Raw genomic sequence first — 14,505 nt, forward strand, 5'->3', positions numbered from 1 at the left:
AACCCCATCACTATTAGGAAGTACTGGCCGGGGATCTACACTCCGGTCCTTGGGGGCGAGTCCAAGCTAGCCTACAGTTGGGAATACTTTGAGATAGCGCCTTACCCTGGCTTTACTTCCGCCGCCGACGCCGTGATCAAGAAGTTTTGGGTACGTAATGCATACTCTTTGGGTTTCGTTCATATGTAGTTGATAACCCCACCGTGATAACTAATGCCTCTCACACTTTCTGTTATGCTTGATTGCAGCGCAATTATAGGGTGGCGACTGAGCATAAGGAGAGGGCGGACGTGATCCTCCGTAACATGTGTCGGAAGTTGACACGGTAGCAGTGGTACAACCAGAGGATCACGTGCATCGACCACTTCTATGCTGAGCAGGGCGTAAGGTACACAAAGCCTGAGATTGTGCAGGGACTCGCCCCGGCTATGACGATAGAGGACTTCATGTCGGTAAGTAATTGTCAATGCGATTCTATGTACTGCGGCTAACTTGCAATTATATTGTTTGTTCTTCAAATGAGTTTTGATTTTGCAGGTTGTACCACATTGGGCTGATAATAATAAGAGGGCCGCCTTCATGGAGTTGGTCAAGAATTGGGTCGGCGAAAACCCCGATTTCAAGGCCGTGAGCGACCGAAACAAGGTCAACCGTGGGCATCAGGGAACACACAGTGCGGGGAGCAGCAGCACCGATCGCTATCGGGACCGTCTGGTACATATAAAAATGGAACAAGATGCATTTTTTTGATTTTCGATGATATGCATAACATTTGTTTTGTGATGCAGGGGGAGAAGCTCGGGAGGGAACTTGGTGAGATGGAAGCGTGGACGCACATGAAGCTGGTGACGCCCGGTCCGAACGAGCCTCGGCCCGCGCCTGAGATGTACTACGGCAAGGCCAAAGAGAGCAAGGAAAAATACTGCGAGGAGTACGCCAAGCTCCATCCAGAGGTGGAGGACCCTATGACCGAGCCGGTCGACGAGGTGGCGATGATGCTGGCGGGGTCCGGCCAGCCGCATGGACGTCCTGCCTGCCTTGTTGGGGGTTTCAAGCCTCAGAGGAACTTCACGCAGATCAAGGCTACCCTCCCCTCCGGCAGCTACGCTACCTCCTCGCGGACTACATGCCGTTCTCGGGTAGAGGTAGATGTAAGTCATCCACATTTTCATCCTCTGTTTTGACTCTTGTTCCTGAATGGCTATGTTGATGAGACACATTATTTCTGAAATTGTAGACTCAGCTCGAGGAGGCCTATGCAGTAGCTTACGAGGAGTATCTCGAGAAGATTAAGGAGCATGACCTTGTGAAAGATGCCTATGTCCAGTGGACGAGCAACCAGATGGCGGTAAGTTTCAATCTCTATGGTTGCAAAACATCATAAGTCCCCATGTTTGAATCTGAGCTATCTCTCCCGTTTCTTGCAGAGTTTCACTCGGTTCATGATGACTGGAGTGCGAGAGGAACCACTCCCAGAGCCACCTCATCCGGGGCCGACGCCAGTGTTCCCGTCCAAGGAGGAGTTCTATTGCACGTACAAGCGTCAGCGTCAATTGACCCCGGTAAGTTGCTAACTTGGCTAAGTTGCTAACTTGGTGTTACATGGCTAAGTTGATAACTCCCTCCAACATGTAGGGATTGGGAGAATCCGGGAACGACGCTCCTGATGGTACGCCGATGCACCCCGGTCGCTGTTCTCCTGGCATGGTTCTGCTTCCGGTGGCTCTCGTCGTGGTTCTACCTCCCCGAGCACCGTCGAAGTAGTGCGGCCTCGCTTCACCCACGCGGAGCTAGATCAGTACTCGGGTCCGCCGGGTGGTGCACCACCATAGTTTCTACATTGTACTAGCACATGATGACACGCTCCATCTTTGTAGTGGATCCCGTGTATGTACCATGGTCTTGTATGCTATATTTGTGCTATTTGTGAGATTTGATGCTATCTTTGTGAGATTTGGTGCTATACGGTGATATCTTTGTGCTCTATGGTGCTATATATGTTACTGGACATTCAATGTTATAATATGTGCATTTCGTGCGATTTTCTGAGCTAATTGAGCCAAAATGTCAAAAATCTGAAAAAAACTGGGCCGGCTGTGCCGACGGTGTCACCGTCGGCACAGATGGGCCTGTGCCGACGGTGACACCGTCGGCACAGCCGGCCCTGTTCGATTCCAGATCGAACAGCGACGTATTTGGCGCCAAATCTGGGAAAAAAATAAAGAAAAGGTGCCGACGGTGACACCGTCGGCACAGCGTGGCAGTTAACGGCCGGCGCGTCACGGCGAGATGGGCTGCGCCGACGGTGGTAACGGCCGACGGCCACCGTCCAGCCGTCCAGCCGTCAGTACACGCGTGTGCCGACGGTGCCATCCTGTGCCGACGGTGACTGCGCCGCCCCCGACGCGAGCTATGCCGACGCGCAGACGCCGACGGTCACCGTCGGCAGAGACGGTGCCGACGGTGGATTAACCTGTGCCGACGGTGCGGGGCCGTCGGTGCACGGCGTGCCTCCCGTAGTGAAATCATGATAAAAAAAACCTAATTAATATGCTTTCAAGGTGCTCATAAGTTGGGGTGCTTCTCAATAAGCAAAAACTAAGCTGTTTGGTATTTGGTTAGACTTTAGCTTATCTATATCTATATCTATACCTAATAATAAAGAAAATAAGGTTTCTTGCGGTCCAATATTTTTTTAGACAGATTTACCCTTCCTTGTTGTCCCTGGGATAGGTGAGGAAGCTGAATCCTCATCGAAATCCTTCATCGCCTGGCTGCACCCGATCGCTTGAATAAAAGTGGAATCCTTCCACCAATCTCCAGGCAGGGGGACGTAGTCCGGTAAAACGCTGCTATACGGGTACGCGCGGTCGGCCGGCGCCGCCACGGATGCTGTCGTTACGCCAGACCAAGTTTGTGCCTTCCGGCGTCGAAGAGAGAGGAGTGAAAGAGCAAGCTGGGAGAGGATGTCGTCCATGGACAACAAAGTTCCAGTCCCGAAAGGCGAGCTCCCTAATTTTTCCATCCTTTCACATGGCTTGGCGGGCGTTCATAGGACTCCGGTCGAGCTTGGAGAGGAAAACTCGACGACCGCGTTGTGGGGATGCAAGATACATGCTCAACGGAGAGGATCTCAGCGACGAGCGGCAAATCCTCGCCGGCCGAGCGACGACCCCCAATTTTTTCGCTTGGCCTAGAGGAAACCGCGATGGCCACGGCGCGCGAATAGGAGCGCTGCCATGGGAGAACACTTGCACGCTGCAGTGCGCCGCGCTGGGAGGCACCCGAAGCGTGCCACAACGACTACGGGGCCAAGCTGGGTTGTTGCAGCTCCTTTGACAGCATGTGACCTGTGGTTCCTTCGATCCTTTAGGTCTCAGCGTGGATGACTGCACTTTCAAGTCGAGCGGCCCTTTTCCTCGAGGATTGATTAGGTTAGCCTCAGCGCAACCCACCTTAAGACGCACGAGCAGAGTGTGATGGAGACATGGAGTCAAAACAGCAGCTAGCCAGGGCTCCCTTGTACACACGACCAAAGTCCGATCACAACTCTATAGCAAAAACATCCTAGCTAGCCAGGGTTCCTTAGTGATACGTCGCAACTCGGAAGGCGCGGCCACACAATTCTAGGTCGGTGCTTGGAAGACAGCAGTGATCTGATCCGCCCAGGCCATTGCTGGCTACTACTCTGTTTGTACCTGATTTGATTTTGAGCTGATCAACTTTCGTGAGCGATATCTTTCGTCGTGGATCAGATTAAGCTGAAGCAAAAATATAGCCAGGAAACCAAGCCCAACCAAGATCAGCACCGCCGCCCAACTCGCGTTCTTCGTGCCCAAAGCGATGCAGACGCCGGCGACCACGAAGACCTCTGCATTGTGCCGTACTCTCAGCCTGCCCCCGCACCCTCTAGCCTCTCTCCGAGTTTACAAAATTATTCAGTTTGTGCATACCTTCAGTCTTGGGCTCTTTGCTGGTATAATCCGTCTTTAGAGTGCACCGGTTCATTTTTTTCACAATTTCAATCTGGTTTCAGTACTAATAATTTTCACGGGACCTGCAAATCCGGATCGGGGTGTATTCAGTAATTCAATATTTTTTTTGTGTCATGCATTTGGATCTTTTTGCATGGATTTTGGATCGACAACTAACGCTGGGTCTTTTCTATAATTTTTTGTAGTTTCTATTCTAATTCAACATATCATGTATCTGAATAACTGAGGTTCAAAATTCAACATAAAATAGTGAAAATTCTCATACGGGTGTCCTGGTATAATGTCACATCACAATATGGCATCACAAGTTTTTTTCTCAAAAACTAACATCAAACAGACACCATGCATATGTACCTTGCCTACAACCCTAATGATATGTTTGTCTTCCTCTATGTGCGGAGGAGGCATTTGCGGCTTGTTGACAAGGATGCATAATTTTTTCCATCATTAAAATATTTAATAAAGAATAGCCCTTTGTACAAAAAAAGATTGTTTTTTCAAGATTTTTTTTAGGCTGTCAGAGATTCTCGATGAGTGGTATAATGGGAACAAAAAGAGAGCGATAAAGAAAGATACATGAGTGTCCCACATAGCTATGTAACCTTGCCTATGGGTTGTGGGTGCTATAAAAAGGATGGTGCTTCTGTCTTGGGCGACACCAACTGGGACAGACTTGCAATTTGCTCCGTAGCGAAGCACGGGCTTTGTCCTATCTATACCTAATAATAAAGGAGCTAACGTTTCCGTGGTTTGGTCCATCACGTTTTGGTCCGTCCGCGTGGGTTGTACGTCAAATTTTCGTCCGTCCGCTCCCTTCGATCCAACGTGGCCAGATTTCCTCCCGAAGATCACTGGATGCATATCCGTGTCGTGTACGGGCCGGCAAGGTGTATTATTGCCGTGTATGATTATACAGTATAAGGAATCGTGCGGCAACTACCAAGGTTCCGTGATTTCGTGAAGCAGCATAGAGGCGGCGATCGCGCGGCAACTATGAAGGATTCTTCCGCGATCTCGCGAGGCAGCGCAGAGGCGCGATTTCTTTGCCTGCGGAAACCGGAGTCGACGACGCTCGCCCATATTGGCATGGACGTGATCAAGCGCGCACACCGCCGCCGAGGCTGGTACGACGCAGCCATCACCCGCGATAACCATGACTCTCCAGTGTACTCCGCTGGTCTAGCCTCAACGTCAGCCCCGCCAGCCGCCGCCGTCATCCAGTCGGAGCGAAAAGTGGTGGCAGTGAAACGTTGGAGGTGGCGCCATCATGATTCGATGACCGTGGGCGTGCTTAGGTCAAGCTGGCACTCGCAAGCCCGTGGTAAAGGGGAACGGCGGAGGCAACGACGATAACAAGTGGTAGCGCAATCGATCTATCTTGGGCGTACCAAGCTGAATCTTGCCATCGTGATCGATCCAGTTTCCTTAACACAGTCAAGGAGTAATCTGCTATATGTACAATCATCAATGAGTCTTCCGCTGCATCGGCTCAGGCCAATTCTCCCGACACGCATCACACAAGCCGAGAGACTATAGCCTGCAACGTTCCTGCTCGCACCGCGAGGGTGTGTGGCGGCAGCGACCGTTGCCGTGTCGCGGGATGAGGATGACCGGAAAAAGAAAGCGGCGGTGGACGGCCGCACTGCCGCGGCCAGCAGATGGCCATGAGGATGAGCGCGGTGGAGAGAACTGCAGGCTGTCGCTGGCCACGTTGCATCGTTGTTGATCGAATTCGTGGAGAGGTTGCCCATGGTTGTTTCCACCCAGGTCGAGTAAGATGAAGAGATTGACGATGGCCCTGGTATTGATTGTCTGGGCTGACTGCGTTGATGTATCTTCCTCTGCATCCTGCTGCGTGCTGATCTGTGTCCTACTGTCATTGCAGCAGCGTTGGATGCTGTGATTGGATGTCATTGTTCGTAGAGAATAGAGATATTCAGGCATCAATTTGTGCACCATGTGAGGGAAACATCATTAGCAAAGGTTTGTAGGTTCAGAAAGCTTCCAGTCGTGTCTTTGCTGCTGTGGATGGATTGCCCTTGATTGCAGTAGATGACAGATGCCAATGGTAGTTGGATTCAGTACCAATCATATGCCTTCGGGGCATAGCATCTATAATTAATTGGTTAAGTTTCTTCACTACAACTCAAAAATCTCAAGCTGCATGATACCATGCTAAACTACAGATTACAAACAGTGAACTTGCATGGCTGAATTGCAAATATTGAATAGATCGATTTCCGGACATACTCTTCCATAGGAGAGTTGCTGAGTGAATTGAGAGGTCAAGTTTATCTGGAGCACCCATTCTATAGACTAGAAATTATCAGTACAAATCAGGAGCTGGGTGCAGGCATGTTTCAGGTTTGGTTCTATTCGGCAGTCATTGGCATATTTTCATCTGAGAAAACGCAAGGCGTAGGTACTACTTACTTGCTTTTGAATTGTTTGTCAGCTAAAGCAAATATTTTGAAAGCATTACTTCATGTGATCTTGAATATGTGATCCTTTTTTGGCTTTGGCTGCCTCTATCAAGATCAGGTTTTCGAGTATATATTAGACAAGTACACCGATGGGTATACTGCTGACTTCACTTAAAGAGACTCGAGTCCTTGCGTACCACCTTATGCATTTGTTGAAGGTAAATTTTGATGCCCCCTGCCGGTGTTGAAGCTTTTGATTTTTTATGAGAGGGTGTCAGGACTAAGGAGTACGCTTAGATTTTTCCATGGGTATCTATTGTCGGCCACCGGTATCTTATTTGTTGTGCGCTAAGGACTGTACTCACATTGTCTTGGCTCAATTATTGGTTCATGCTAGACCATTTGTTTTTTCTTTGAACATAATCTTTTTTGTTTACATTTTCCATCAGGCTATTTCTCCACCGTCGAGTACTAGCGAATGAACATTCCATGTTAGCCCATCATCACTTGAGAGTGTCATACGCGTTGTTCACACTCATCCATCCATCATCACTAGATTGGTCATCGTCTCCATCTACGTTTATCACACCGTGCTAGGAAGTGTGTGCGGCCTAGCCATCGCTCCTCCATGTTACAGTTGCGATCATGAACTGAGATGTAGTAGGTTTGTTGATTAAAATTTCAAGAAATAGTGCACAACTCTGTAACACATGTTTAGTGGATCAACCCGTAGCAACGCACGGGCACTTTTGCTAGTATATGAAAAAGAGAAAAAAAAACACACACATAATTGCTGGTTTTGAGCTTGTTGGTTCTTATATAGTCCAAAGGATATGTTTTTTTCTCAACCAACTGAGATTTTAATTAAACTGAATTGGTTGACTGAGAGTTTTTGACTTCAGAAAATATGGGTCGACCGCATAGGTTCCTAGCTAATAAACCGTAATCCAAGCTCCCAAGAAAAAATGAAATTTATTGCGAAACAAAAGGAGAAAAAAATGAAGTTGTAAACAATGATATGGAATCGCTAATCCTTAACTGGTCGTGTGGGAGTAGCTAATCGGAATTCAAACAATTAAATGATTTAATCGGTCTGGTACTAATCGGTGCAACCTATATAAATTAGCTCTGAAAACACGTATATATAAGAAATAAATAGTACATCATGCTCTATTTTCTCGGCCCTACATCTCGAGAACCCAAAAGCTCGTTAAAAACATGTAGGATTCTCCTCCCTAACCTAATCTTCTAGGTTACGAGTGAGTGAGGAGCCACCAGCTACCACAACGTTCCTTTTTTATTCCGCTTCTTCTACTTCTTCTACTCTGGTTTTTCAAGTTTCTTTTCTCCCACCACCTACCCAAAGTACCACCTCACTTGCAACTCAACCATGCACCTACCCTAATGAAGGCGGAATCAAGCACCTGGAGGAGCTTCTTAAGGCGGTTCAGCTCTTGGATCCAAGGTCTGGTGTCCAACAACGAGGAACTGGTCGGCGGTGGTGGGAATCAAGCTCATGGAGGCGGGAATCGAGTGGGAGTTTCACAAACCTACTTAATTTGAGCGGGGTAGCGGTTGGAAGGACGAAATGCATTGAAAATTTAGCAGCTTTCTTTTTAAAATGTAGTAGTTACTAGGTAACAAACCTAGTAATCGGGGCGTTAGAGCGATTAATCGGGCTAAACGATTAACACACCGATTAAAGGTATTCGACACGGGCTATTGTTTGAATAGTTATTGTAAGTAACAGTTACTCCGTTTTATTAAATAAGTCTTTTTTAGTTTAGCAAATGTAAAGTTTGACAAAGATTTTAGAACAAATTATTAACCTGTAAAGTCGAAATCAATATCCTTAGATACATCATGAAATGTATTTTCATATGATATCTATATGATATTATAGTTACACTTTTTTCTAAAACTTTCTAAAACTTTTCTCTTTTCAGAAAAGTATATGCCTTAATTACTCATTAAACAGAGGAAAACGCTCGAGGTGTTCCCCCGGAGGATCATGGCTTCGATCGTCCGCCTAGCTGGGTCGCAACGTGGGAGACCGAACGGTGGGTGGGGCCCACCACAATCTTCGACGGACCACCACGCGTCCAGGTGAGGCCAACCTTATCGTTTGAGGAGTATTTTCCTCCATTCGTTTCCCCACCTCCTCCCCATCGCACTCTTCTTCCCCGCACGAGCAGGACTGGAGCTCTGCGACGTCCCCCGCGCCGCTGGCCGGCCCAGCTCTCTTCCTCGCCGCCGGTAGGGCGACGCGCCACCACCGGGCTCATGGCCGGCCTCCGCGCCGCCGCCATCGGTGCGTTCCAAGCCGGCGCGCCTCCCTCTCAACCTCACCTCTGCTCGCCTAGCTCCGGCCACCCTCTCAACCTCGGAGGAATTCTATCTCCGCCGCCGGCTGCTACAAGCTGTCAGGCGGTGCTGCTACAATCGTCGTCTGTCTTGCTACAATTGCTTGTGTGCCCTGCTACAAATGGCCGGCGGCGCTGCTACAAGCTGCAGGTGGTGATGCTACGAGTGGCCGGCGGTGCTGCTACAATCGCCTGTCAAGGCTGCTACAAGCTGTCGGCGGCGCTGCTACAGTCGTCCGTCGAGGCTGCTACGAGTGGCCGGCGGCGCTGCTACAATCGGCCGTCGAGGCTGCTACGAGTGGCCGGCGGCGCTGCTACAAGCTGTCGGTGGCACTGCTACAAAAGTACGCTGGCTCTGCTACGGAAGGCCGCCATGGCTGCTACACCAGGTCGTCGTCGTTGCTACAAACGGCGTCGGCGTTGCTACAAGTGGTCTTCTCCGACGGTGTCCTTCCCGGTGGCGTCTACTCGGCTGCATCCACTCCGGCGGCGTCCTCTCCGGCGACGTTCTCCCCGGTGGTGTCTACTCCGACGGCGTCCACTTCGGCGGCGTACTCCCCGGCGGCGGTGAAGCCATGGCTTTCAGATGCGATGCAAATTTGGGCATGTGGATGGCGGGGACCACCCACGTGGTGGAGAAAAGCCTCCCGTGCATGATGGACATCGGACGGACGCGCGTGACGCGTTGACTTGATCAGACGGCTGGCGATCCGGGGGATCTGATTTCGGATCCCCCGGGAAACGCTCAGCACTGCCCTTAAACAGATGGAGTATTTTTTTCATGGACATACACCGGTCTAGAAGGAAAGAAAAATCAGTCAACGACTGTTATGTGGAGAAAGAAGGAAATAAATACAAAGAAACCCTAACGTACTTGATATAACCACGGATTCAAGTCCTGACAGTTGACTATTGAGGACGCAAGTCGTGCAACAGAAAACAAGCAATATCTATCTAGGGGATACGCGCGGTACCAAGTCGTCGGAGGGTCTCATGGCTGCATCGCATGGCGGCGGCGGCGGTCCGGTACGCCGGCAAAAGTTCTTCAAGGTCCTCCTCCCCGGCAGCCCATTCACGTCCACCTTGGTACGTACCACACCATGATCGCCACAAACATCCCCTGGACATGATCGATCTACAAACCGATTACTACTCTGCATGATCGATCCTGTGGATTGCAGAGCCTGCCGCCCAAGTTCGCGGCGCGCCTGGACATCCCGCCGGGCTTCGCCATGGCCACGCTGCGGGACCCCGCGGGGCGGTCGTGGCACGTGGACCTCGACCGGGACCGGCGCTGCTTCGTGGGCAGGGGGTGGCGCAGCTTCCTCGCCGGCACCGGCGCCTCCGCCGGCCACCTGCTCGTCTTCGAGCACCTCGGCGGCCTCTGCTTCGCCGTCGAGACGTTCGACGCCTCCGGATGCAGCCTCGATGCCCGGGTCGACACCACTGCTTCAAGGAGCCTTCGTGGCGATCACGATCAGGACGCCGACGTGGAGTCGCACAGCAACAACCGCTGGTCCCCGACGGCGCCAGACTCGCCCGTGACCAAGAAGAGGAAGCTTTCGCCGGCGCCGGCCACGGCATCGGCCGCCTGCTCCTGCGACCAGTCGTCGTCGCCCCAACGTGCCGGAGACGACGCGACGCTCCTGCAGTGCACCATCGAGAGGCCGTTCCACCTGCAGTACCTGAACCTGACAAAGGCCCTGTGCGACCGCATGGGGTGGACCACGTCGCGCGCCGCCGAGCTGAGCGTGGCAGGCGGCGGCGGCGGCGAGCGGCGGTGGGAGGTGCGCGTCAAGGTGGGCGACAAGGGCGGCATGATCATGGCAGGGTGGGCAGGGTTCGCGCACGACAACGGCCTCCGGGTCTCGGACGCCTGCGTCTTCAGGCCGCTCCTCCTAGCCGACGGTACCGGCGATCAGCTGGTGCAAGTCCAAGTGATCAGGGGCACCCACTGATTGTCATCTCTTGGAGCTAGGATGGTGTCATTGCTTAATTTGTAGGACCATCATCCAAGGCACAAGTTTGTTCAGCAAAGATCTGTGGTGTTACCATGTTTCACTTGTTTCATGAAATTTGACAACCCATACTGAATATAAGTTGTTTTGTTTGGATGCTTTCAACTGTTTGGAATTCAATAATTGCCTAGCTAACAAAATAGGGGGATTTCACAAGTAGGAAACCCATGTAAAATTAGAATTTTCAATCTTCAAATTAATTTTCACACACGGTTATATGGGCGCCAATTTTTGTCATGCACCTTGGTTGGGTGGCCTTATGCTTAAAGATATTATTGCCCCATCCATTTACAATCTTTTAGCCCACAAAAACTTCACGGCCCATAAGAGCATTACCAACAAACATTTGGATTGCCAAAATCAACACCTTCAATGGGTTGTCCTTGCATAACATCTTTGAGTTTGTAGACCTTTGGACACATATTGGTGTGGTGAATCTTGTTCAAGGCACGAATGATGACATCATTTGGAAATCAAAATCTTCAGGGATATACTCGGCGGCATCGGCGTACAAGGCACAATTCGAAGGCATGGCACGCTCTTATATGCCGGAGGCAGTTTGGAAGAATCGGGCTCCCACAAAATGCAAACTATTCGCTTGGCTTGTTGGGGATATGTCTAATAGCTATATACCCACGACATAGTCTCATTTCGACAAGTCCGAGTGGTCCACATATGACGGTTGGGCCTATATGGCCTTAACGGGCGGCCTAGTTACTGATTGACCTAGGTGGAGAGTCCAAACTAGATGAAGCTAGGCAGCTCCATATGATGTAGCCCATGCGGATTCCTCAACGTTCCCGACAAGAAGTATTCCACGTTAGGATGGAACTTGTAGAGTCCGGTTAGGACTCCTCCATGTAAACCCTAGATCATGGCGCACTTATAAGCCAGAAGCTGTGAGCCCTTGAGGTAGAACCACATTGTAATCGCACCCTTGTTGCTCTTGTAGTGAATTATAGCAGCAATAGGATCTCGTCGTCGTTGTGAGTTCGAAGCCGAGTAACTTGTCTCTCGTCGCCCCAGTAGCTTCCAGTTTTTTGCCCACCTCGCTCTCTACCCGCCGTGAGGTAACATAATATATGAAGTTCCAAATAAATTGAATATAATTGTAGGACACATATTTCCTACATCTCCCACTTGTCCAAAACGATTATTCAAAAATCTGTAAACCCATAGCCTTAACATGCTTACCAAACACCACCTGACTAAGAGGCTTAGTCAGGGGATCAGCAACCATATCAACACTAGGTAAAATTCTAAAGATACTAAAATAACATCACGTATATAATGATATCTTCCTTCAATATGTTTACTTTTGCTGTGAAACCTGGGATCTCTGGAAACCTTAATTGCCGCCTGATTATCGCAATACACCATAACTTGTTTGCGAGCACTATCAATAATCTTCAAAGTTGAAAGAAACTCCTTCAGCCACACCGCCTCCTTAGCAGCTTCCGCCCACCATGTGGTATTAGGTGCCTGTAGCGTGGATCCGGGTGGGATCTGCCTTCGCAGGCATCAACGATCCCACCGCCATCGGGCACATCTTATATGCCGAAAACATCCCCATCGTCCCAGGCAACGAAACTTGGATTCTGGCTAGGAGAAGCCCTATCCACTCCACCATTGTTTCAACAGGTGGCATTCACATCTTCATCGGCTAAACCGGCGATCAAGATGCCGACATGATGCCAAGACCGCACGAATCACCTCTCAGGCCCACCCAAACCGCCATATAGTAGGAGATACCAGGGAAAGACCGATGCAGATTTGCCTTGGCTTGTCAGGTGTTCGAGAAATGGAGGTACCACTTCATTGGTCAAATTATTTCTACTTCACCTTCTGACTCCAGTGAAGGCGGATGCAACAACGAATCTATCCTAGACTCTTGATCAAGGCTCAGATGACTAGGATGGGGACTTAATGACCGACGATGAACACGTTACAACAATCAAGTAGCAGAATTGGTATAAGACGATTACAGCACAAACTTTTTGGGAATTTAGACTAATAGAGTTGCTAACTAGCAGCATTAACCACCATAGGCAGATACGGAAGCATACATAGGAGTACCACAAATTTACCATCTCAATTACAGGAAGACATAGCAGACCAAAAAGCATAAGTATAACCAAATAAAACCAGTACCTTGGTGGTGCTCTCATAAGCTCATCATAGTGTTTAAGTGCATGTAAGCACTTGGCCACCAGACCACCACAATGCCTGACTCGCCCTGATTCTCCAGGTCACACTCAACCAAGTCCAGCCTCAAGAGAGTGACACTCCACCCTTTGCCAGCAACAGCCGCTCCATCCTCAGGACTATTCCCTGTCACATAAATGATATGGTCATAATGAAAACTTATGAAGACGGGTAGAAATTTATTACAAACCGGTACGATATAGCAGATACTCTCTATCACAATTGTGAACAAGATGACATGAATTAAATAACAATGTCATCTCAAAGTAACAAGCAAGATATAGCATATGAGTATTCACTTGAAATCATAACTCAAAATAAGGTCACCCTAAAAGTGAAAGAACAACCACAATGCTTGGCAAGTAGAAAACAAAAAAAAACTTAAAGCTAGTTGACTAGTGCATGAATCAATCATCAAGAAACAGGGACATAATAAATCCCTAATTTACACAAGATTAGAAGGCGGTTATGTTTTGGTGTGCCTAAAACCAAAAAGATGGACTAATATTAGCTGAGCATGCCTAATTGCACTAGATTTTTTAGAGATAAATCATGCTGCCAACACAAAATTAAAATGATGAAGAATCGCGACACGACACAAGATTCATTTTATACAGAAATAAAATTGCATGGAGCAAAAAGACGAACCCCTCCGCACATTGGCAGGGGACAGAAAAGCCGCGGCTCGATGCCCAATAAAGCAACAAAAGGATTACGAGGAGCTCACCGGAGAGGGGTGTAGGCAAGGCCAAGACAACACCACCACCACAGTAGCAACACAATGATTAGCTTAGTGAAGCCCAGAGCTAGCCAAGCCTACTACCGAACACGAAGCATGGTGGGCCACAGCCAGCCCAACAGCAATGCCGGATCCCCCGGTGGAAGACGCTGGCAGCAGCTCCATGCTGCGTGGACATGCATTGTCTGAGACCAACGCCCATTAACGACAACGTCGTTAGCGCAGGAGACCGGTGGTGGGTTCTATGGTGCTTCATTGACCTAAAAAATCACCAATAGGTGTTACGAATTTGAATTGGATCTTTGTGAAGGATCTAATTTCATAAGTATAAACTACTTGAGCATAAGCGCGAATAAAAGAGCATAAGTCAAAGGGGAATAAACCAACTACCTAGGTGGTCCTCTTGTGTAGGATCATTGTAGTATCTAAGCAGCCATGAGTACTTGGCTGCCACAATGCCCAACTAGCAGCATAAGCACCGTAGTGCAGATCTGGAAGCATACATAGGAGTACCACAAATTTACCATCTCAATTTCAGGGAAACATATACCATACCAAATAATCATAAGTACAACCAAATAAACCTAGTACCTTGGCGGTGCTCCTGTAAGCTCATCATAACGTTTAAGCGCAGGTAAGCACTTGGCCGCCACAATGCCAGACTTGCCCTGATTCTTCAGGTCACACTCAACCAAGTACAACCTCAAGACAGTGACGTTGCTCCCTTCGCCCAGCGATAGCCCCTCCGTGCTCATGACTACT

General features: G+C 49.3%; 1 long non-coding RNA gene across 1 annotated transcript; it reads right to left on the minus strand.

Annotated features, from left to right (window-relative positions):
- Window positions 1–12,975: 12,975 nt before the first annotated feature.
- On the minus strand, window positions 12,976–14,221 carry LOC127299003 (uncharacterized). The gene is made up of 3 exons (XR_007850265.2): window positions 14,134–14,221; window positions 13,732–14,003; window positions 12,976–13,130 (listed from the first exon to the last, which is right to left on the minus strand). It is a non-coding gene; the product is annotated as an uncharacterized lncRNA (long non-coding RNA).
- Window positions 14,222–14,505: the final 284 nt, after the last annotated feature.

This window comes from Lolium perenne, chromosome 5 (genome assembly GCF_019359855.2).
Source record: "Lolium perenne isolate Kyuss_39 chromosome 5, Kyuss_2.0, whole genome shotgun sequence".
NCBI classification, from domain to species: Eukaryota; Viridiplantae; Streptophyta; class Magnoliopsida; order Poales; family Poaceae; genus Lolium; species Lolium perenne.